Raw genomic sequence first — 22,545 nt, forward strand, 5'->3', positions numbered from 1 at the left:
AGTTGCAGTAGATTGGGACATTACTTGGGACAGTCTGCCATGGGAAAATAAAGCTTTGTGTTTTCTCATCAAATCAAAATAAAAAGTATAAAAAGTGCAGAAGGTATGTGAGGAGAGGGGATATTTAAGGAAATAGATTTTTTTTTTTTTTTGTAAAGTTAGGCAGGGGGAAATGAACTGAAGTAAATGGAGGTGAAAACCGAGACTCCTACAGATCCAGCCACTAGCCCAGGACACTCACGGAAGATCTAGAAAGCTGAAGGTCTGGATGCGTTGTTACTGCATTTTCTTCCTAGACTCCTTTCTTTTTACCACAAATTGGCTCTTCAGGGACTGTGCCTCAGGAATAGCTCATCTCTGGTGTATGTAAAGCAGAAAAGTGCCTCATTTCCACAAAATCCAACCTAGACCCAAATAATGTGTGAACCATGAGGGATTGCTTATCCTACAGCCATACTAGAACACACTTTTTTTCCTGAATGCTGTATTGCAGTCGATCACAAGTGCTAGCTGAAGGTAAGCATTGATGGAGAAAAGAGCATTGCCATTACTGAGAGAAAAATCCAGGAAATCCCTCTGGCTAGATCCAAGCTTATTTTTTTGATATTGCTGCTTCTATGTTTTTGTTTAATGAAACTACACCTCACTGTTTTGCCTGGCTGACCTTGAACTCCCTGGTAGACACACTGGCCTCAAACTCTTGAACTTTTTTGTGGCTGTACCTGTCAGTGCCACCATAGCCAACAAACCAAGAATGCTTTTAAGATATAGATTCATGATATGTCTCTTAAAAAGTGGCCTATCTAGGCATGGTGGAGCATCATTGTAATCCTAGCACTAGGGAGGCACAGACAGAAAGATTATGAGTTTGGGGACAACCTGAGTTATGTAACCAGTTACAGGACAGTCTGAACAAGGTAGTGAGATGACCCTCAGTAAGGAATGAAAAAAAAGGGAGTCTATCAGGGTGCTAGGCTATAAAGTTTACAAAGAAAAAAAGAAAGGAAGGAAAGAAAGAAGAAAGAAAAAGAAAAGAGGGAGAGAAAAGGGAAAGCCATGAATGCACTGGTATGACTATAAACATGGAGTATTGTGGAAAAGGGAACTAGAGTGCACACATAAAATAAATTCTACCAAGGAGGCTTATGGGTAAACACAAGCTGCTTTGTCATTTCTGTCAGTGTTAACAGTCAGGTGATGGTGACAGTGGTCATGATTATCACCTTTCAAAATGGTAAAAATCTTACCCACTTACAATAATGTAAATAGGAGGCAAGCCCATTTGTCTCTTCTGCAGGGTTACAATGCATATTTGGCTCTAGGAATTTAGCGTTTACCCTTCATGGGTCAATGGATAGGTGAGTCTTAAAACCTCTTTAGGTGGAGATTATTCTTCTAGCCTCCTGCATTTGAAAAGCCCCAAGCAATATTCCACATTTCTTAAAGAAATAAGGTCAAATGTGGGAAAAGAACAGATAAACAATATCATTCACATGGAAATCATCACCTCAAGTTAATATAAAAAAAATGGAGATTTTTTTTTCTCTTGGAAAAAGAAATGGAACTGACTTTTGATGGGATTAAAGAGAAGAGATTTTATTTCAGTTGTTGTTACCGGTAAGGTGATGAATTATAATATTTATGCCATAAAAGTGAGGTGGTTAAACCTTATTTCAAATGAAGATTGTCTTTTAATGTTTAATAGTATCTTACCTGATCATTTGCATTTGAAGAATTAATGTACAAAATAATGTGTTTCATTATGTTTTCATACACATTGTTTGTTGGTCTCTCCTCATTACCTTCCCTTGACCCTGTTTATCACCTTCCAATGCCCCTCATGCCAATGTCATGTCACATTTACTCTATTACCCTCCCCATCAATGCCTTAAGCCCCTTTTGGCCCTGTCACAGTTTCCTTTTAAGTTTCATTTTACACACACACACACACACACACACACACACACACACACACACACGTCTGCCTATTTTGAATTACATTTTTTGTACTAAATTAATTAAAGAAACTATTAAATGTGCCTTTGCCAAATAAGAATTGTACATCCCACAAAAGTTGAATATAAAGTCAATCTACCCACATACACAATGAAAGCACCCATGCAGATGGAAAGTCAGTCTGGGGGAGATATGTGTGTTTGCATTATTGCCCTTTGATTTAGACAAATGAAAAGTGTAGTGGTTTAGGTAGCTAACACAGAGATTAACAGTAATACACAAGTGAACTTCCAGTTGTGAAAGGCAGAAAAGATACTTGCCACACCAGGATGGAGAAAAAGTCTTGGAGTTGACTACTGCTCTTCGTTTATTTGGCAGTCCAGAACTATAAGGCATAACTGGTCCCTGTGGAGTCAGTAAGCCACTGGAGAGGGAGCCAGGCCTGGCTAGAGCCTCCTGGGCCTCTCCCCAGTGTCCCTCTGCTCTCTCAGGTTCTGCATGTGAGTGTCAGGGAGTGAGCTGACAACCTCATCTTCTCAACAGACTGGCATATTTTCCCCTCCTCTTAAGTTCAGCCCATCCTAAACCCTTAGTGCTTGTTTTATGAGTACCACTGACCCTTCCCCTAAGCGCTCTGCCCCATGTGCTTTGATTACTTCAAACAAGATGGCTTCCATCCGGTGTGTCTTCCTGTCCCTGTTACTTGTTTGCCTTCCACAGAGAACGACCTCACAGCTTTAAAAGATAGCAATTGCCAAATATTCCTGGGTTCCAAATGTTCTTGGAAACTTACAAATGACAGAAGAAACTTCTCTTCATCTCCTAAAGAGAAAACACAGGCACCTCAGACTTGGGCTGGTCTGCTGTTTAGTGCGGAGGAAGAAATTATTGATCAACTCAAGGCTGATGATAAAGGCCTGGTATTTTGTATTTAATTTAGATTTATTTATTTATTTGTTATTTTATACAGAATCTCAATGTGAAGTCCACGCTGACCTCAAATTTGTGATCCTCCTGCTTCAGCCTCCTGTCTATGTGGGTTATAGGTTACAGGCATCCTCCACCATGCCTGGTTGGATGCTGCCATTTTTAGTAGAATCATAATGCTGGAAAAAAAATGAAGCGAGATTTAAAACAAAACATGCTTTCTCCTTACCCATATAGCTATGTAGCTCCGAGAATAGCTGTTTATACCTGGATTGTGGCACTATCCATTTAATTATCTATCAGCTTCAACTTAGTGTGCTTGTTCTCTATCGGTAAGACGGCTCAGAGACAAGTCTTCCACTGTCCCATCCATTACCATGTAGACTTGCGCATTCAGGCAAGCTGTGAGGAGAATTATGAAGTTAGTTACCTCGTCATGTGCCCTGTCATTATTAACTGCCATTTCCTGAGTATGTGTTTCCACGAGTAGTCAAGCACCTAGCTAAGAACTTCTCATGTATAATGTTACTTAAACATTTTTCCCATGCCTGCTGTTCAGGTGAGGAAGTGAAGATACTGTTTAAAGTAATACCGCAACAACAGAGGAGGGTGGGATTTGCAATCAGGCGCCTTTGTCCCCAAAGGCCTTATCTTGGTGGCTATTCTGCTGGTCACATAGCCTTTCTCCTTGGTTGTTGACTTTCACTCTTCTGGCAGACTCCTTCCCCTTCTCTGTGACATTGTTCTCTTTCTGCCCAGCGTCGTCTATCCTGATGATTTCCCTCCCTTGGACAGAAGCTTTCAAATTTTCTTAATCATGTTGAGATTTTTCTGTAAGCATCTCCCAAGCATGATTGCACATCAAGGTTAGAAACTCTTAAGGAAAGGAAATACAAAACTAGAAATAGAACCTCAAAGAGTATATCATACAGCTATTGAGAAAGTACAGGAAGAAATTAAAAACCCATCCCAATTTTTCTGAAGTGACATTGTGTAATGGACACCTTCTTTGCATGGTGAGCCTAGGAGAGTTCTTATTTGTAAGTGAATTATAGCCAAGAGGCCCATGCATTCAGGTGCATATCAATTTTGTACATTTTGAAAGATAGGTATATTTCAAGAGAATTCAGCAGTGTTATACCCAGAAAATTACCTAATAGCAAATGAATTATTGCTTTGCTTGTTATATAGTAAATCATTATGATAATAAATCTTCCATGTGGCTACAAAAAAAAAAAACAACAGCTTAGACTTGAGGTATGAAGCAAAGGAGGGTGAACAGAAAGAACTAGAAAGGTGAGAGGCTTGAGTTACAGCATCATCTACCTCCAGAAACCCAGTTCCCATGTTGATCCCATCCATAGTTAGAGAAAGGAAGGAAGGGAGGGAGGGAAAGAGGGAGGGAGGGAGAGAGGGAGAGAAAGAGGGAGGAAGGACTGATAATTGAAAACTAAAAACACTGTACAGATAAACCAGACGATGAAGTGTTTCTTTCTACTTCCTCCTGAAACCCGGTGAATGTACCCATACAGGAATGTAAAAAACACAAACCTACAAAGACAAACTGAACAGAAAAGATGACCTTGAACACAGTCACCAAACTTTGGGAAGAGGGGGAAAGTCAATGACTTAGCCAAGTATAGAAAGTAAGTCCTTGTTGCAGGCTGGAGAACTCAAGAAGACAGAACCCACCCACCAAACAGTGGAAATGTACTAGGTAGACCAGATAATTATTAATTACTAAAGTTTAAAAATAATTCAAAATAATCATTACATGTAACAGTTTCAATTTTAAGGCATATGTGCATGGTAACTATGTAAGCATCACAGAAATATAGACTTGTGGGTGAACTAAGAAATGAAGAAAAATAGAGAAATATACCATTTCTCCATGAGTCTTAGTGCCAGCTGTCTTTAAGCAATGTGTTATTGTGCTGTTACTAAACAATATAAATAAAGTTTTTTTTAAAAAAACTTGACCTAAAATTATTTGTACAATAATCAAAATAAACCAGTGAGGATTTTGTTCATGCCACAGTTTTTACAAGTTAAAAAATATATTTTGCGAGCCATTCAGATATGAAGTAGTATGTCCCAAGCAAGGGCTTGCACTTCAAAAAGGAGACAGACATGCACGGTGTACTGAAGTTCTTAAAGGCAGAGGACAGGTTCTCAGTTGATACTGTTTGAAATGGCATGGAATAAAACCCAAGCAGCCTAAGGTGCCCCAGGACAGGAAGAAACTACAGTTAGCATTTCATGCGACCAGTTTGGCAGTTGCCTCAGATATCTACTGACCAGAACTCATCAGCCCCATAAGCATAATATTACTTTATCAAACAAATTCAGTACTGTACCAAATCTAATGCATCCTAGCATACTACCTGATCTAGTTAAAATAGATATACCCTGAGACAGGACATACCAGTACAATAGACTCAACCTTTCATGAAAATTCATGTTTTGAATCAGAATCAATACAATATTATGCAGATTATATTTCTGGGAATATTAATTGTTGAGTGATGAAATCCATTGCTTCTTCATAGCTATTGCATGATAGAAACAGATTCAAAGAAAACCTAAAGTCCATAACTCATTGACAACTCAGCAAGGCCATCTTCATATTGAAAATATTTATATTCATTTCTTCTCTATTTCATTTTTAAATGTTAATTTCCACCTAGAGTTACAAAATCAATATTGTAGGTTAATAACATGTATTTTTTTTATTGGAAAAAAGTAGAGCATTTCAGAATACTGTGGAATGGAGTACTGCATCCTTTAATTTGAAAAATAATACTACACTATTCTTCAATGTTTTCTTACTTGAAACTCTACCCTTTCAAACTTTTGTTTCCAAAAGGCCTTACAGGAAGGCCAGGACTGGTGAAATGGCAAGGGTTTGAGAAATGATTGAACCAGCAGGTTTGGGGCTATGACAGACTTCCTAGATAGTTTACAAGATTCTGGTCTGCCACCTAGCTAGAGCTTTGATCTTTCAACATTCCTTTTTATTATGACCCACAGTGAGGAAATGTCAGCACGTATAATATGTAAGGGCAGTTACTGTTGTGTAAAACTCTTGTTTTAGCTATATATTGTTGAAAGAGAGGAAGGGAGCCAGGGAGGGGGGGGCAGGGCGGAGAGGAGGAAGCGGGGACTGCTGTTAGTAGAAAGGTTAAAAGTCAAAGCCTGTCTATTAATATCATGACCTAGGCACGTCCTAGGCCCAGCTTTGCACCCAGTCACACCATTGGCAAGCTGCAAACCCTACAAGCTGCCAGTACCGCAGGAACCACCATCTTCTTATCCGTTACATGTCTTCCAGCCGTCTGTGTCCACACCCTTTCCCCAGGTCACAGCAAAGGCAAAGCCCCACACCCACTCCCACGTTGGCTTTTACTTGCAGCTTTCTGGCATCCAGGATTTTCTGTCACCAGAACTCTTTGCTAAGTGGTACATTTAAGACTAGCAGTTTACAAATGATTTTCCCGTCTGGCTAGAAAAGATCCATCAATAGTTTTCTCACAAAAATACATACTTCTTATTCTTCCCCATTCATTACCTTATAATAGGCACATGATATATTTGCTATTTTCTCATGTAATGTATGCATTTGACTGGCCCCTCTTTGCTGAGAAGTGTGCATATCCAGCTAGGAGGGAAGATCAGTGAAAGCAGGTATTTGGTTGTGCTGTGCTGCAACCAACCTTCAAGGCATAAAGGTTCCTAGACTGTTTGCCTTGTGGTTGATCTGTGAAGTTCCCATGATACACACATGAGGATTGGCCCACAGTGCAGAGAGCACTGTGTCTGAGTACACATAGCACACACTCTGGCTCAGCCAGGTCACCTCACAAGAGCCAACCTCATCACTGAAAAGTATACAAAACTACCTTTAAAGAGAGCTTGAAGATATATGTAATTTCAAGGAGGAGGGACCTTAGCAAGTAGGAATATTTCCTTCCTATAGTGCTCAGCAGAATGCTTTTATCCCAACCTGCCTGCTGATTATGGGTCAACTAAAAGCCAAACTAATACACCCTATATATGTTCATTCCATCATCTAGAGCTGTGTGATTTAAGCAAGCCATTTGACCTCTCTGAGCTTCTGTTCCCTGTATATAGATATTGGTCCATATATATTGAGCACATTAAAGCTTATGCACAAATTAGCTGTCATGATGGCTAACAAAAATAGTAGTTCTTCAATCAATGTTTAAGTGATGCAAAGGAATTACATTGGCCACTGAAGCCAGTTCTTCATTGGACTGTAATATCTGACAGGTTTGTCTCTGACTTAGCCATTTTTCTACTTATCATTTTTCTATGTATGGAATGAATACAGGTTCCTTATCCTTTAGGGGAGTTAGTTGTTTCCTCAGAGAGCTATGAGAATGTAAGCCTAGACCTAAGCTAACCACAGCATCATGAGTACAGAAGGGCAGTAAGAAATGGAGCATTTGTTTGATTGGATCCTTGTTTTTTGTTTGTTTGTTTGTTTGTTTGTTTTGTTTTGGGTATTTTTTTTGCTTTTTTTTTCATTTTTCTTTATTAAGAAATTTTCTACTCACTCCATATACTATCCACAGATCCCCCTCCTCCCTCCTCTCACCCCCCAGCCCTCTTTCCCAAGCCATCCCGCATCCCCACATCCCCCAAATCGAGGTCTCCCATGGGGAGTCAGCAGAGCCCAGCACACTGAGCCTAGGCAGGTTCAAGCCCCTTCCCACTGCACCAAGACTGTGCAAGGTGTCACACAGGCAACGGATTCCCAGAAGCCTGCCCATAGACCAGGGACAGATCCTGATCCATGGCCAGGCACCAGACTGAGCTCCAGGAATCCAACTGATGAGAGAGAAGAGAGATTCTGAAGGCGAGGGATGTCGAGATCATGATGGGAGGATGTGCAGAGAAGACTGGACACACTAGTGGAAGCCCATGAACTATGGACTGGTGGCTGTGGAGCCCCCATGGGACTGGACTAGGCCCTCTGGATATGGAAGACGGTTGTTTGGCTCGAATTGTTTGAGGGGCACCCAGGCAGGGGGACCGGGATCTGTCCCTGATTGGATCCTTGTACAAACAATGCTTTCACTAGTCCTTGAGATTACCCTTTCCTGTATGCACGGTTCTCTTTTCAGATTTTAGAGAATCAACTGTCTGCTAATTCAGGGTGTGTTCAGAATGATTGTGTAGCTCCAGCCACTGTCCTTTACGGCTCAGTCAAGATTTCAAAAACCATAAGGCTACTTCTATCACCTCTTGCTCATTCTCAGCATCTGTCTGTTCTCACTGTACTACTTTTGAGCAATGGTGCCTCAGGTTCCTGGAGAAGGAGTTTTTAGCTTTCCTTGATCGTCATGACCTTTGTTGTATTTTTTATTCTTTTATTTACAGTTCTACACACTGACATTTCAGTAGCCACACATATGTCAAGAAGAAAAATCAAGTAACTAGTTTTGAAACCTATTTCTATATAAGGGATATAAATGCGTGCATGCACACCCACATTGCTTCAGCCTACATTCCTCTCTGTTTTAATATCCTCACAGAGAGTATACACTCCTTTCTGCTTATTCATGGTAGGCCAGGTCCATATGAATAACTTAACATGTCCAGAAGGAGGTCCGGAAGGACCACTTTGGAGGACAAGGGCAGTAGAATTGACCACTTCGATTCCTAATTATTTCATTGCAAAATTTAACCCCCTACAAAACTTCTACTTGTCTTTGTGCATTTTCTGAAGTTAAATTGTACCATACAGAAGAGATCAGCAACTGCTCTCTTATGAAACAAAACCAGTTGTATTTTGAAATGAACAAGCACAGCTTTCAAGACAATGAACATTCTTGCTATTGTCATTATAGCTATTGTCACTGAGATGACAATCATGGCATCTTAGACATATTAGAGAGTTTAATTCATCAGGTACTCTCTTCCTTCTGGGGCTCTTACACTGCCAACATCTCATACTGAGTGCTATTTCATAGAAGCAGGTTAGACATAAGTGACAACCACAATCACAAAACTAGAACCCACTGGCATAGGCAGAACAACTAAAAGTGTTTGGCAGACACACACTGTGTGACCCAGACATTTCGGAAGAGGTGCATCTTGCGTGTGTTCCTGTCTCTATAATGAAGAGTGAACTTCTGAGGCTGAATTTGCTCATGTTTGCTTGAGACAGTGAAGGCATGATCTTTAGACTTCTCATTAGGATACACGTTTCCTTTTCTTGTTGTTGTCTTTGTGTGTGCTGTTTGTGGATAACGGAATGCAAAGTTCATGTCCCCTATAGACAATCTGAAAAACCGGGCCAACACAATACAAGCACATATAGGACTTTTAATCTTAGATGTCTCCTAATATGTTTATGTATTATGAAAATGCCTACTGTAATCTTACCCATCCTTCTTATTAACTGATGACAGAAACATTATTTTTCTCTCTACAAATGGAACAAACTGCCACAGTGTTAGGCATGAAGTCACACACTATCCTGTCTTGAAACTTGAAACCGTGTTTATGTGAAGAAGGCATGCTTGTATCATTGGCAGCATTAGCAGGAAGATTCCCATAGTGGGAAGTCAATGCTGGCTGGTATTTTCAAGCTGAAATTAGATTCTCTGCTTTGATTATTCCATTGTGGGTCCCAGTTATATTTTAGTGTCCTTCACCCTTCCTCCTTTATTATTTATAACCCATACTCTTTGAGCAATGACCAGCACTAATCTGTAACCTTCTGTCCTTCTGTCTGATTCGCTGCCTTTTTTTTTTTTTGAATCTCCAAGATTGAAGCATATATTCTGAGACTTTCTGTTAAAAAATATATTACATTTTTTCATATTTCTGAGCCTGAAATAAGAAATAAGAATCAGTCTTGGGTTTCCTAGTCTCATTCATTTTCAGCAGGCCTGAGAGAGGGGGAGGGTGAGAGGAAAAGAGGGAGGAAGGGAAGAGAAAGGAGGGAGGGAAAGAGAAAGAGAGGATAAAGGAATTACATTTTGTATTCATTATAATTTTTATCACATTAAGACACAAATATGCTTTTGCATATACATTTTTATTGCTTTCTCTTGGTGGCTAGACTAATGCATTAGGTCTGTCTTCTTTGTGATATTTCTCCTCCTTCAACTCTCACTTTAATCCCTATCTATCCACAATAGCTGGGCCTAAATAAGAACAAAAACAAAAAAATAGCAATTCATTTGTTCTTGGTGTACATTAAAAAGAAGTGGGGCATAAAGCAGTATTAGCAAAAAATCCCCTGAGGGCCAAAGCCTCCCCTGGTTCTAGCCTCCCAAATGATGCCTGTCCCTGCTACCGCTGATGACTGAGATGGGATCCTCTGCCACCAGGAGCTTTTAATTTCTTTACATTGTTCAGGTTGCTCTGATTCAATGCAGAGTGACAGCTCCCATTCCAGTCTGGCTCATTATCAGCTCTTACACGAGGCAGCAAAGACACACATCTTTATCTGAATGTGGAGACTAGCCTTTATGTGATGACAATTCACTGGCTAAGGTATAAGGTCTCCCAGTAATGTGGGCATCTGTGCACATATCACATCCAAAGGAATCAGGGGAAAGCAAAGCAAACCAGAGGCACATCCTGTATCCCTTGGGATTCACAAACTGGAGAACTTGGATTTTTATAAAAGCCATCAGGTAATGGACAGGCAGACTTCTAGGAAGGTCCAACTGTGAGAAGGTGACATTAAATTTAAGCTATGGATATGGAAATAGATGGATATTACATGGGTTTGCTCACAACCTGCTGTTGGTTGTATTTGTCCATGAGCACTCCCTCACTGAGAAAGATATTTAGTCAGTCAATGCTAGTTAACTATGTACTGTGATCTTTTCTATTTCTAGAAAAGACTGTATGGGCTGCATTAGGATTTTTCCACACTTAATGTAGATTTTGAAGTAAAAATGATTATATCTGGCTCAAGATTTTTCTGATCGTATTCTAGTCAACAGTTCAGTGATAGCCTGGGTTTTCCTCCTATTGGTGATTCAGAGCTCTTGGCTTGACAGCTAATACTCTCTAATGCTGCACACAGGAAAGCCAGAACCAAAAGTATGTATAGTCTCTATTAAATACATACAAAGGTATCCATAGATAATTATAATCTATACCAATGTATGCTTATCTGCAAGGTATATATTGATATTGTAATTATAATCTATACCAATGTATGCTTATCTGCAAGGTATATATTGATATTGAGTGTAAATAGGGTAATATGTTAGCCTCGTGGACTGGAGAATAGGTGTGATGTGCTTTGGGTCATCACCCGTCACTGGCCCAATCAAGCTACATGAGTAACTTTAAGTTTTCTAGTGACAACATTATAAAATTAAAAAGAAATCGGAAAAATTAAATTCAAATTTAATATAAACTCACACATAAAATACTATTTCAACATACAAATTAAATGAATGAGATTAAAAATTTAAACTTCTTTAAAAATATTTTAGATTTATTTATTTTATTCTATGTGCACAAGTGTTTGTCTGCATCTGAGTCTGTGTCCTACATGCATTCCTTGTTCCTATGGAATCAGAAGCTGGCATCAGATCCCCTGGAAGTGGAGTTAGAGAATTGTGAGAAACCATGAAGGTGCTGGGAGTCAAACATAGGTCCTCTGCAAGGAGCCATCTCTCCAAATGTTAAACATTTTATGAAATATTTAATACATTTGTCTTTTTGCTCCTATAAGGTATTTTCAGTCTGCATGTAGCTGACACTGATAGCACATCTCCACTGCACCTGTCCACTTGCAGTGCCCAGTGACCACCGTAGGAGACAGTACAGCACTGCAAGGCACAAAGACTCATTGGAAGTCTGGATTCCTTCCTAAAAAGATGGTTACTTTATACAGTTTTAGTATTTTATTTTATTCATTGAGACAGCCTTATGTATTCCAGGCTGACTTCAAACTAGCTACGTAGGCAAGGATGATCTTGAACTCCTGATCTTCTGGCCTCCACTTCCCAAGTACTGGAATTACAGGCGTGTAACCCATGCCCATCCTAAAAAAAGAATATTGATAGCACTTTGTCTTAGGTAAGCAACATTCATTCATTCACTGAAGCACTCTTCAGGGTGTGTTGTGTGCTAGAAACTACAGTGAGGAATGGGGGAAGTATACAGAAGTGAAAGGCAAATGATGGGGCCAACCTTCAGTGAAGAAGGAAGGACAGACACAGGGCTTGAAAACAATAAAGACTTGAAGAGTGATGGGTGTACTCTGTTGTGTTATGTAAAGTTACTTTATATGAGGACAACAGAATTGAGATGTGACTGAAGGGAGAGATTAAGTCATATGAACACCTGGGGAGAATTTATTTCAGGTAGCACCCCCCAAATCTCCAGGACAGGAAAGTAAATTCCTATATCTTGTAGACCACTAACATGACTTTAATTCCTCTTGTTTGAACTGACTATAGCCAGGCTAGTAAGACACCAAAAGATGTAAGGTGGTGTGGGTATCTGGGTGTCCTACACAGAAGAATCAGTTTAGGTCATTTATATGAATTTATATTTTAATGCATTTTGTGGATTAATTTCCTTTTTAACTGTATTGTCTCCCTAGAAGTAAAACATGAGGCAAAATGACATTTATGAATCCCATTCTAACAATTCTGTGTTAACCAGAGAACTCATGAACAGCTCTGTCTCTTCAATACAGGGAACTGAATCCCAGACATGAGTTGCATGTAGGACTGGTGTGGAGCCTATGCAGCAAGTCTGAACATGCACTGTATTAGGACACCTAGATTATTATGTATAAATGGGCTACATTAGATGTATATCTTAGTTTAATGGTAAGCATTGGGAAATATTCTTACATACAGACTGAATGTTTAAGGTTCATGGATATACACAATTCTAGTCCACTGTCTGTCTTTATACAAGACCCTGATTCTTATCAGTGCCAAATGTACACAGGATGAAATTGGTGGTATTTTATTCTCATTCTAAATGTGTCTTGCTAGGAAACAACAAAGAAAACCAAAGATATCCCAATGCTTAAATCTGTGATCGCCATGCACTCTCAGGCAGCCCAGCAGCTAGGTATAAGCCATTTCTTATCTTCTATTAGAATCACAAGTTATTCCTGCTCTTTGATTTAAGGTTTCTTTAGAGTGAACCAAGTACATTTACCTTAGAAAGGAAATTCAACTGAAATTCTGTATGAGTAGATTAGACTCCAAGAACAAATCTCTCTCGCACATCCTTATTTAGTAAAAGACTGTCTAAATTCAGTTAGAAATCCAGGATCAGGGTAAGAGTGGATATTACTTTTGGAATACCAGAGTAAAAATAAATATATCTGAAAAGACATGCTTGCCTTTCTGGTGTTCAAGGTGACCAAAAGTTGGCTAAACATTCAAGGGTGAGTTCCCTTATCTTGCTGCGGGGGCATTTCTTAGTGTGGTCAGAAAAACTGGCTGAGTTGTCTTTGGTAATATTTTCTCAGTTTCTTGGGAGAGAGACTCTCTCATTTTCACATTGAGAAAGATGCTGAGATGATCCCGAAGAAACCATGAGAGTAGAAACTAAGCACATCTTGCTTGCATTCCATCGTGTTTAAAAGCATCCTTAGACCACAGTGATGGTCAGTAAACAGCAAATAAGCAAAATTTCCCTCAGCTGAAGTCGAATTTAGATTTCAATATAAATTATTCTTTAAAGAAACCTTTATAAGTATAGATGACTACCCACTTAACCCCCATAGCAAACTTGTACTCTTTCTTTAACACACAGAGGACTTACATAATTTGGTTCTGAAGTAATGGTCATCCTGTGGTATTTAACTCTAATGGTTGTTTGGCAATCAAAATATTATTTGTTCACAAACTAATAATACAAATCCATGTGTCTAAGATTGATGATAGCTAAAAACAGACAGATCAATAAATATTCAAACTTATCGACCTTCGCATATTACTTTTTAACACTAATTGAGGGGATTTATTTTTCATTATGCAACAATTCAAACTTTCAAAGGTATTGTTACAATTATTGAAAAGTATTTCTATAGCACTGAATTAAGTAAAATATTATTTTTACAAGTAAATTGTGTGTGTGTGTGTGTGTGTGTGTGTGTGTGTGTGTGTGTGTGTGTGTGTCAGTGTCTTGATAGAGTTTCCTATAGGATTTTCCTTAACTGGGGTAAAGTTATATTTCCTATGAAATGAATCAAAACGGATGGAGGCTATCAATTCAAATCACTTCCCTCCTCTTGGGAGGCAGGGAACTCTGTGCCAGTGGAACTGGACACTTTCTTTTTTAAGTTAGTTTTTTGATGTAGCCATCAAGTAACCTTATGCCTGGTGGAGATCCTCTTAGTGGAGAAGGAAGGAGCTGAGCCGCTGCTACAAAGACTCTCCTATAAAACAACCAACAGGCTGAGTTAAGCTCAGGATGGCTCGGAGTTTTTCTGTTTAAAGTGTTTCTTATCTCCCTACACAGAAGCTAAAAGAAGCTGCATAGACCAAGTCAGGAAATCCTTCACAGACTTATCAATAAGCAGGTCCACGTGTGTACATGGGTTTATTCCTTAGAAAACCAACTTAGAAATAAGTTTGTTATTTTTAATCAGAGAATATTTGATTAAACTCTAGAAGAGACAGTGTTTTTAAAACGCTTTTGAATTTTTAGGTGCTACGCAGAATGTGGGTGTGGCGCAAGTCTTCCCTAGTGAACAAGTGGCATCCAAAACAGCCATGTTCAACCATAGGGACCACTTGGGATTCGCCTGATGTTGAGCAGGAATCCGCGCCCTGGTTCCCACCTGCTGCCCAGAGCCAGCAGCGTCGCGCTGCTGCAGGTGAACCCAGAGCTGAACCACTTTCACAGTCCAGAAAGCATGACATTCCTTGTTACCAGTGGGAGGAAAGGCTAATTGAGAAGTGTGTATAAAGGCTGTAATGAGTAGCATTTACATGTATTGATTAGAAGTAGGGCCACCGTTTCTCATTTATCACCACCAGCAGCTGTGAAAATTTCCCCCACGTCGATTGGCACGGCTCCTACTCCGCTCCTCCAGCCCTTTATTGCCTTTCTCCCCCTTCCCCTCCTGAACTGGAGCGCTGATCCACCAGCTGGAATGGCCTGGTAATTACTCCAGCTCCTCCACCAGCTGCCACAATTGCCAAACCGCTGGAGTGAAAAATTCCATCCTGCATTTCCGATTTTTTACATTACCATTGCATAATCATATTTGACGAATAATTAACCTGGGTTAATACTTCAGGGAGCCATTTGCAAGTAAATTGATAAGCTGAGTGCTGTAACGGCTCACGGAGGCTGAGGACCTTGGGTGTGGATGGCTGCTGCTAGGGCTAGCTCTGGGCAGTCCTCTTTCTGACCACCACACTGACCAAGACTGCCACTTTTAAGAAGAGCTGCTCAGTTGGGAAAGAGGAGCAAAGACCCTAAATCTGAGTTCATATTGAGCAGCTGGTATCTTTTTCTTAAAGGGCTAGCCTTCTTGTTGGTAACCTAAGTGTGGCATGGGCATTTAAATGCTGTAAGTCCACTTTTGGAAATGCACTGATTCAGGAGGATGCAAGCTGGTATTCAGTAAATTGCCAACAACGTTTTGTCTTTGTCTTTGGACTGTCTGCTTGAGCAGTGGGAAGCAAAGCTCTTCCTGCCTATAGCAGTCATTTTAGAAGCAAAGGAAAAAGAGAGACAGAAAAATGTGGGGGCAGAAAAATAAGGTCCTTACATTTCCAAATCAAAGAGTTGAACTAGCCAGGCTGTAGACCCGACAAAGCAGGAAACCATCACATCTAACTATCTAAATTCAGATTCATTGATATAAGTTGATAACTAACTTTTTCGTGTGGCCAGCTGGTCTGTGGAATATTTTTTCTCACTTTCACTTTCTTAATTTGAATACTTCCTGATTGCTAGTCTCCTCGCTTTTAATTTAGGGCTATGTTCTCTTCCAAGAAGAACGAGAGGGGTAAGTGACAAGCCTGTGACTTTAGACATGTTTGGGTCATTCTCTGGACTTTGGAGTATGAGCCCGACAACTTTGTAACAGCACAGTGTGCAGAGCTCAGAAGAAGTCGGCTCCGGGCACCATCGCTGCACAGTGCCACAAGGAAACTCAGTGCCTATCAGATTCAACTGTACCACTAAGTGAAACCAACAACCAAACAGTGTAGCACAACTGGTCACATATTGATGAACTTAAATGTCACTGTTCATGTGACTTGTCATTGACCTGACTGAAAAGAGTTCATGGTAAAAGTAGCCAGAAGTCCCAAAATTCTGCTTAAAGGGTGTTCTATAGGCTACGAATTGGGAAGTAGAAAGGAGATGAGATCGTTTTATCTGGAACATAGTTTCAGGACTCTGACCTTTTTCTTTTAGAGTTTAGATACGATGCTATGCTGACATCCTTCTACGCTAGGAACATCTTCCCTGCTCAGTGGTGTGTGAGGTTATCTCCTTGACATGAGTGTTATGAATTCCAGGGGACAATGAAACAAGTCAATCCAGCTCATGAAATATCATGTTCTGCTTTATCCTTAGCTACTGACGAGCAGAAACCCGATGCTTGTCAAATATACACTGTGAATGTGTCTTATACCGTTTGCATGGAATCCCATGATATTGCAAACTACTGAGGCCAGGAGAGCCTGCCCATATCATTCCTCATGATGCCTTTGAGCAATGTAGTCACAGTTTCTCAAGCACACATGTGACTAAAAGGAGCGTGTCCTCATCAGAGCAAGGCAGCTGCTGTGTGTAGCCTATGTACTGTGGCTTGAGTCTGGAGCACACACATGAATAGTTTTGCTTTCTGAATAAGAAGGAGCAGGGATAGCCCAGTGTCTTATATAGAATGTCGAGAGACAAGAGATTGTCTCTCCTTGCTTATTGGGTTTCAAAATGGTCATGGGTGCAATGGTGAATGTACTTAAAGGGTTTGACTAGGAAATCTTTTTCTCTATATTGCAGCCTGTTTAGTTTCTTCAAAGCACTCTCACTTGGAGTTGTATATGCCATTGTTGGCCAGTTTAATGAATCCCCCTAAATAAAACAAATATTTCATTACTATAACATTATCTGTTGCTTTTCATATATCAACCATAAATATGGCATGGTCAACGTTATACTGCACCATTATAAAGGGTGATATTCACAGAGACCACAGAGCAAAATCTGTATTAGCTCTACCTGCAGATCCAAGGGGCTAGAACATAGAAAGGGGCTAGATGATCCAGAAATGATTTTAAAAGAAATGCATTTTTGTTATGTGACTATGGACAGAAATAACACTTACTGTATTGCTGCATAAAACAGTGGTTCTTTAAGCATTTGGGATAATCACCTGGTTAGATTTTTAAAACAAATTGTTGAACGTAGGAACCCAGAGACTCTGATTCAATGTGACTGTGTAAGGCCCAATAATTTTCATTTCATTCAATTCCCAGACATTGTTGCTTCTACTTTAGGAACCACTATGAGTCTAAAGTTCTTGCTGCACAAGTGTGAAGTCCCTAGGAGTTTGAATCATCAGCACCCACGAAAAAGCTGGCACAGTGGTATGTGTTTGTAACCACAGCACGTGTACAGACAGGAGACTCCCAGAGGCTTGCTGTCCAGGGATCTAGCCAAAGTGCTGAACCACAGGTTCAGTAAGAAACTTTCAAAAATAAGGGAGGGACTAAATTAAGAAAGGCACCCAATGTCAATCATAGGCCTTCAAACACTCAGTCATGGGCGAGGCGCCCACCACAAAACCATTGCTAACAGAATCTACAGACCATGATAGATACAGAAAGGAAAACTAAGTTCAATACACAGATCGTGAAGAACTGGTAAGATACACCCTATGACAGAAAGAAAGAACATGAAGTTGGGTGGGTAAAAAGGGTCTGGGATGTGTTAGGGAGAGGAAAAACATGATCAAAATATAGTGTATGAAAATTTTTAAATAAAAAGGAAAAGGAAAAAGACATTTTGTGATAAGTATATGAAATGCATACCAAGAAATCTGACTACATTTATAAGGAAAAAGTTATGCTCATTGATAGAAACTTTGAAAAACATTTAATATATATATTTTTAACTCACCAATTCAAGTGTTCACTGTATATCAAGTGTTGTCCTATTCCAGGATCTAGAAGTAAGCAACGTGTCAAAATTTGTAACATCTGTAAGTTTATTTGCTGCAAATGAGAATATTAAAATGATATTCCACATGAAGATGGCAATAAGCTAAATTAATAAAAATAGAATCAATAAATCAATAAAAATAGAAAAATCTAAGTACAGATTGAGAACCTGTATTAACACCACATCAGAAGAACTACTCAACTACACTAACTGCAAGATAATTATTCATATTAGTAACGTCATTAATATAATGTGTTAAATCAGTAAGCCTATTACTTTGCTCTCAGTAGAAGAGACAGTATTTGATGAAGAAGGAAAGTGCCCTGAAATACTAAGAATGACAGATTGTATACTTGATCTGATGAAGTCATTGTGAAAGGAAGATCAAACATTGTACTTCACTGTGAGGCATGGGGGGCAATCCCATGTAAACCAGAAACAGATTAATTCTCCCTATTGCCATTGTGATTTAGCATTGTTTGAAAGATCAGGTAAACACAATGAACAATAAAAATAAGACTAGTGAAAGAGGAGAGAAAATTGTGGTTCTGTGATGACACTATGATTAATCAAACCTTGGAAATGCAAAGCAGCACCTAAATAATGTTTTGAATTAATAAGCAAGTCTATCACAAGTGGATGGCTTCAGGATAAATACACATTAGAAGATACAAAGCTATGAATTATCAACATGTAACATCTTCACAGAGAACCATAAAAGAGTATTTGAATAGTTGGGTTGTTTATTTTCTTGACTCTGCTTTTCTTTAGTTCTTTGATATTCTGGAAATTAATCCTGTCAGCTGCATAGCGAGGAAAGGGTCCCTCCCACTCTGGGGCTTTCTCTTCACTTGATTGATTATATCCTTAGCTGTACAGAAGCTTTTTAGTTTTGTGAGATTCTACTTGCCAAATGTTGGCCTTTATTTTGGGCAAATGGATTCCTATTCAGAAGGTCCTTCCCTACATGTATGTCTCAAACATCACTGCCTATGGTTTCTTCTAGTAGGTTCAGCATTTCAGGTTTAACATGGAAGTATTTGGTCCATTTGGATTTAATTTATACAGGGAATCAATATAAGCCTAATATCGTTCTTCTGCATGGGGACATCCAGCTTCCCCAGAACCACTTGGAGGAAATGCTCATTCCATTTCTGGATACGACAACTATACAACAAAAATGGTATTCCATTTACCCAAATTAATAATTTTCACATAATTTCAATCAAAATCCACATTGGATTACTTGGGTGGGGTCACAATCCCAAGTCTGAATAAGTAAAACATTAAACTAGTATGAAAAGTTTGAGAAGTGAGTTGGAAGACATGGACCCAGAGTAGACTTGCCTACTATATATTAAAATTTATTATAATGATATGAACACTGGATGTCATCAAAGGTATTATAAGGATGTTCCTTTTAATAGTATTTTGCTGTTAACATAGATGATGCCACTTTTCTGCATATTTATATTCTATAGAGGAACAGCATAATTTTGTATTTAGGAAAAATACAATATTGTTTGTATTGTAATACAAGATGTCCAACATTAGACCATGTTTACACTCTGAGAATTAAATGAGATAATTAAAGTTTACAAGAAAAATACCTGACCCGTGATGGGCCTATTATATTGTCTCAGGAGAATTCCATTGCTTACTGTAGTCTGACTGGAACATCCCATTTTTACTTTCCCATCATGGGGCTGTAGTCCACGTGTCCTCTCTCCCTGTCCAGAGAAGAAGGTATCATTCAATGCAGGGTCAGCTCCATGAGCATAAGACTTGGGCAGTTACACAGACTTATGCACAGAAGGACCTGGTATGCGTTTTAATATTCTGTTCTCACTGTCTGGAGCCTTTTAACAGCTTTTGAGCAAGGGCCAGGAGTTATCATTTTGCACTGACACTGAGGATACATTGTCAGCTCTGTAGATGACAACCTGTCTTTCTGAGCATGTGGCCATTCCATGGACACATAGGCCTTGGCTGTTAAGGTGTTAGGAGTTAGTTTGCTTTGTGAAGATGTGCTCCTGCGTGAGAGGCTGAATGCAGCATCTTAGCAAGCAGATCATTCCAGCATCTACAGGTTGGCATTGTGCAGCTATGAGCTGGTCTATATCTCCTCTGCTTTCATTGTGCAATCTACCACCTGAAGTATTTGTAAGCACTGGCCTCAATCTTTGGCATGAAAGCCTTGTGCTTTATCTTAGGTTTTTTTCATCTTTCCTTTATTTTCTATTATTCTTTTACTGAAAATAGATGTTTTTCATGCAATATATTTGGATTATAGTTTTCCCTCCACTAGCTTAAAAGTTTGCTGTGAAATGTGCCTCTGAAATTTTATATTTGGAGCTTATTTCCTCAAATCTTGATTGGTTGTGGTTTGAATGAGAAGTTACCTGATGCCCTCCCCCACCCCCTTCCTACCCCACCCCCACCCCCCTGCAAGGATGGCATATTTGAGCGCTTTGTCCTAGATGGTGACACTGTTAGGAGAGGTCATGCAACCTTTGGAAAGTACAAAGATTTTAAGTATGTTATTAGGAGCAAGCTTTGAGCGTTCATAGCCTTCTCGCAGTTCCTATTCTCTCTCCACCACCCCCCTACTTCCTGTGCATGGTTGAGTTGTACTTTCTCAGCTTTCTGCTCTGAATGTTGCTGTGTTCTTCTGGACTGTCTCTATCTTGAACCATAATCTAAAGCAAAGTCCTTCTTTTATAAGTTGCTTTTGTTCATGGTATTTTATCACAGCAACAAAACGTAACTAATACAGAGGCAATTAAGATTAGAAGCAGTTGGGAAGGCAGGTCTGTAGTGGGTAGCTGAGGTCCCTCATGATACAATCAGTGGCCTTATAAAGTGAGGAGGAAACTTCAGAGCAGGTAGCATGCTCTTCTTGCCATGTGGTACCCCGGCCGTGTCATGACCCAGCATGATGGTCCTCCTCAAAAAAAAAAAAAAAAAACACCAAACAGATGCCATCCCATGCCATGTTATGCCATGATCTTGGACTTTCAGAACCATGAACTAAATAAATCTCTTAACTTTATAACTTCCCTAGTTTGTGACATTCGATTATAGCAATAGGAAATGGACTAGCATGGGGCATTACCCTGTAACTCCCACTTTACCAGCACAGCCACAGGATTTATGTTTGTTTCTAGTTCTACTCTGGTATCCCTCTGTTTTTCAATATTGGGTCAACAGGAATCTCTTGGACAGGAGAAATAGAATATGCTAAGTGGTAGAGGCTAAGTGGTTCTATTTGTTTGAGTAACTACAAATACTTCTAAAATGGCTGGGGCATAGAAGATAAGAAGGTACTGTACTAGTTTCTCCTAAGATATTGTTGCAAACTATTTAGCTGAAGATATAAATATATTTATTCCCTATTATGATCAATCCATGTGAGTCTATTAAATGGGTAACAGAATTTATTAAGATATAAATTGAGGAAATACATTCACTAATACAGAACAGAGTAGACAGCTGAAGTAGTCCTCTGATCTGACCAGGAGTGAATCTACCTCACAGGCAGAAGCAGGGAGAAGGGGCATGTGACCCTTCTCAAACTCCTTATAAGAGTCGCATACAATGGCAGGAAGCACGCCTCCTTTGGGTTGTACAGCCCAAGGTCATGGGCAGAGCAAATACCACTACAATTCCTGGTTTACATACCAAAGTCTAAAGTCAAGATGTTACATACCCTCTGGAGGCCTAGGTGTGAGTTTGCCCTGACTTCATTCAACTTCTACTGGGCAGTGGCCCTGTCCTTCTACTCTCTTCTCCATGACCTGTTTTCCTCTCCTCTATGTGCAGTTAAGTCCAACAGTAGCTCCTTGTTTTCATAACCCATAGAGATAACACAAGATGATTTCTCCCATCTCAAAACTTTTAACTTTATGACATCTGCAAGGATATATGCCCCCACAGCATCCACTGGTCAGGCATTAGAAAGTAGACAACTTTGAAAGGGATCATTATCCTGCCTATTTCAGAGAAGAAGTTGCAATGGTCTTTAAAGATTGCTTAGGGGAATAGGGAGTTCTTACGGTCTCCGAAGAGTCTGTGTTGATTGACAGAAAGCTGGATAGAGAATCACTACAGGTCAGGGCACATGGCTGAGTTTGGAGGCAACACATTCCTCCTTGTTGGACAGTGGGGTATATGGGTTATGGATAACCAGAAAGTCAGAAATCATTCTGAAGGTTCCTGGACTGCTGGACTCTCACCAGAGCCTCTGAACCCTAGTGTCTGTTCCCCTGTGCTCTTCCATTCACAGTGAAAAGGTTGAAGTTCACAGATACAGTAGCTCATTGATGTCAGAAATATCTCATCTAATCGGCAACAGGGTTTCATTAAAGCAATTTGTTTTGGAATCCAAGTTTTAGGGGACAGTCAGTGGAAGTCTGGAGGAATTTCCTCTCCCACTATGGGCAAACCCAAGTCTCTAGGGTCTTTTCATATCTTGCATGCATGCAGACATCTGAATTTCCTTGGGGT

At 39.7% G+C, this 22,545-nt stretch overlaps 1 protein-coding gene across 1 annotated transcript in view; it reads left to right on the forward strand.

The window, feature by feature from the left end:
- Positions 1-22,545, forward strand: part of Pou6f2 (POU class 6 homeobox 2) — a 496,744-nt gene that overhangs the window by 147,157 nt on the left and 327,042 nt on the right. The window lies entirely within an intron of this gene.

This window comes from Peromyscus eremicus, chromosome 5, assembly GCF_949786415.1.
Source record: "Peromyscus eremicus chromosome 5, PerEre_H2_v1, whole genome shotgun sequence".
Classification (NCBI taxonomy): Eukaryota; Metazoa; Chordata; class Mammalia; order Rodentia; family Cricetidae; genus Peromyscus; species Peromyscus eremicus.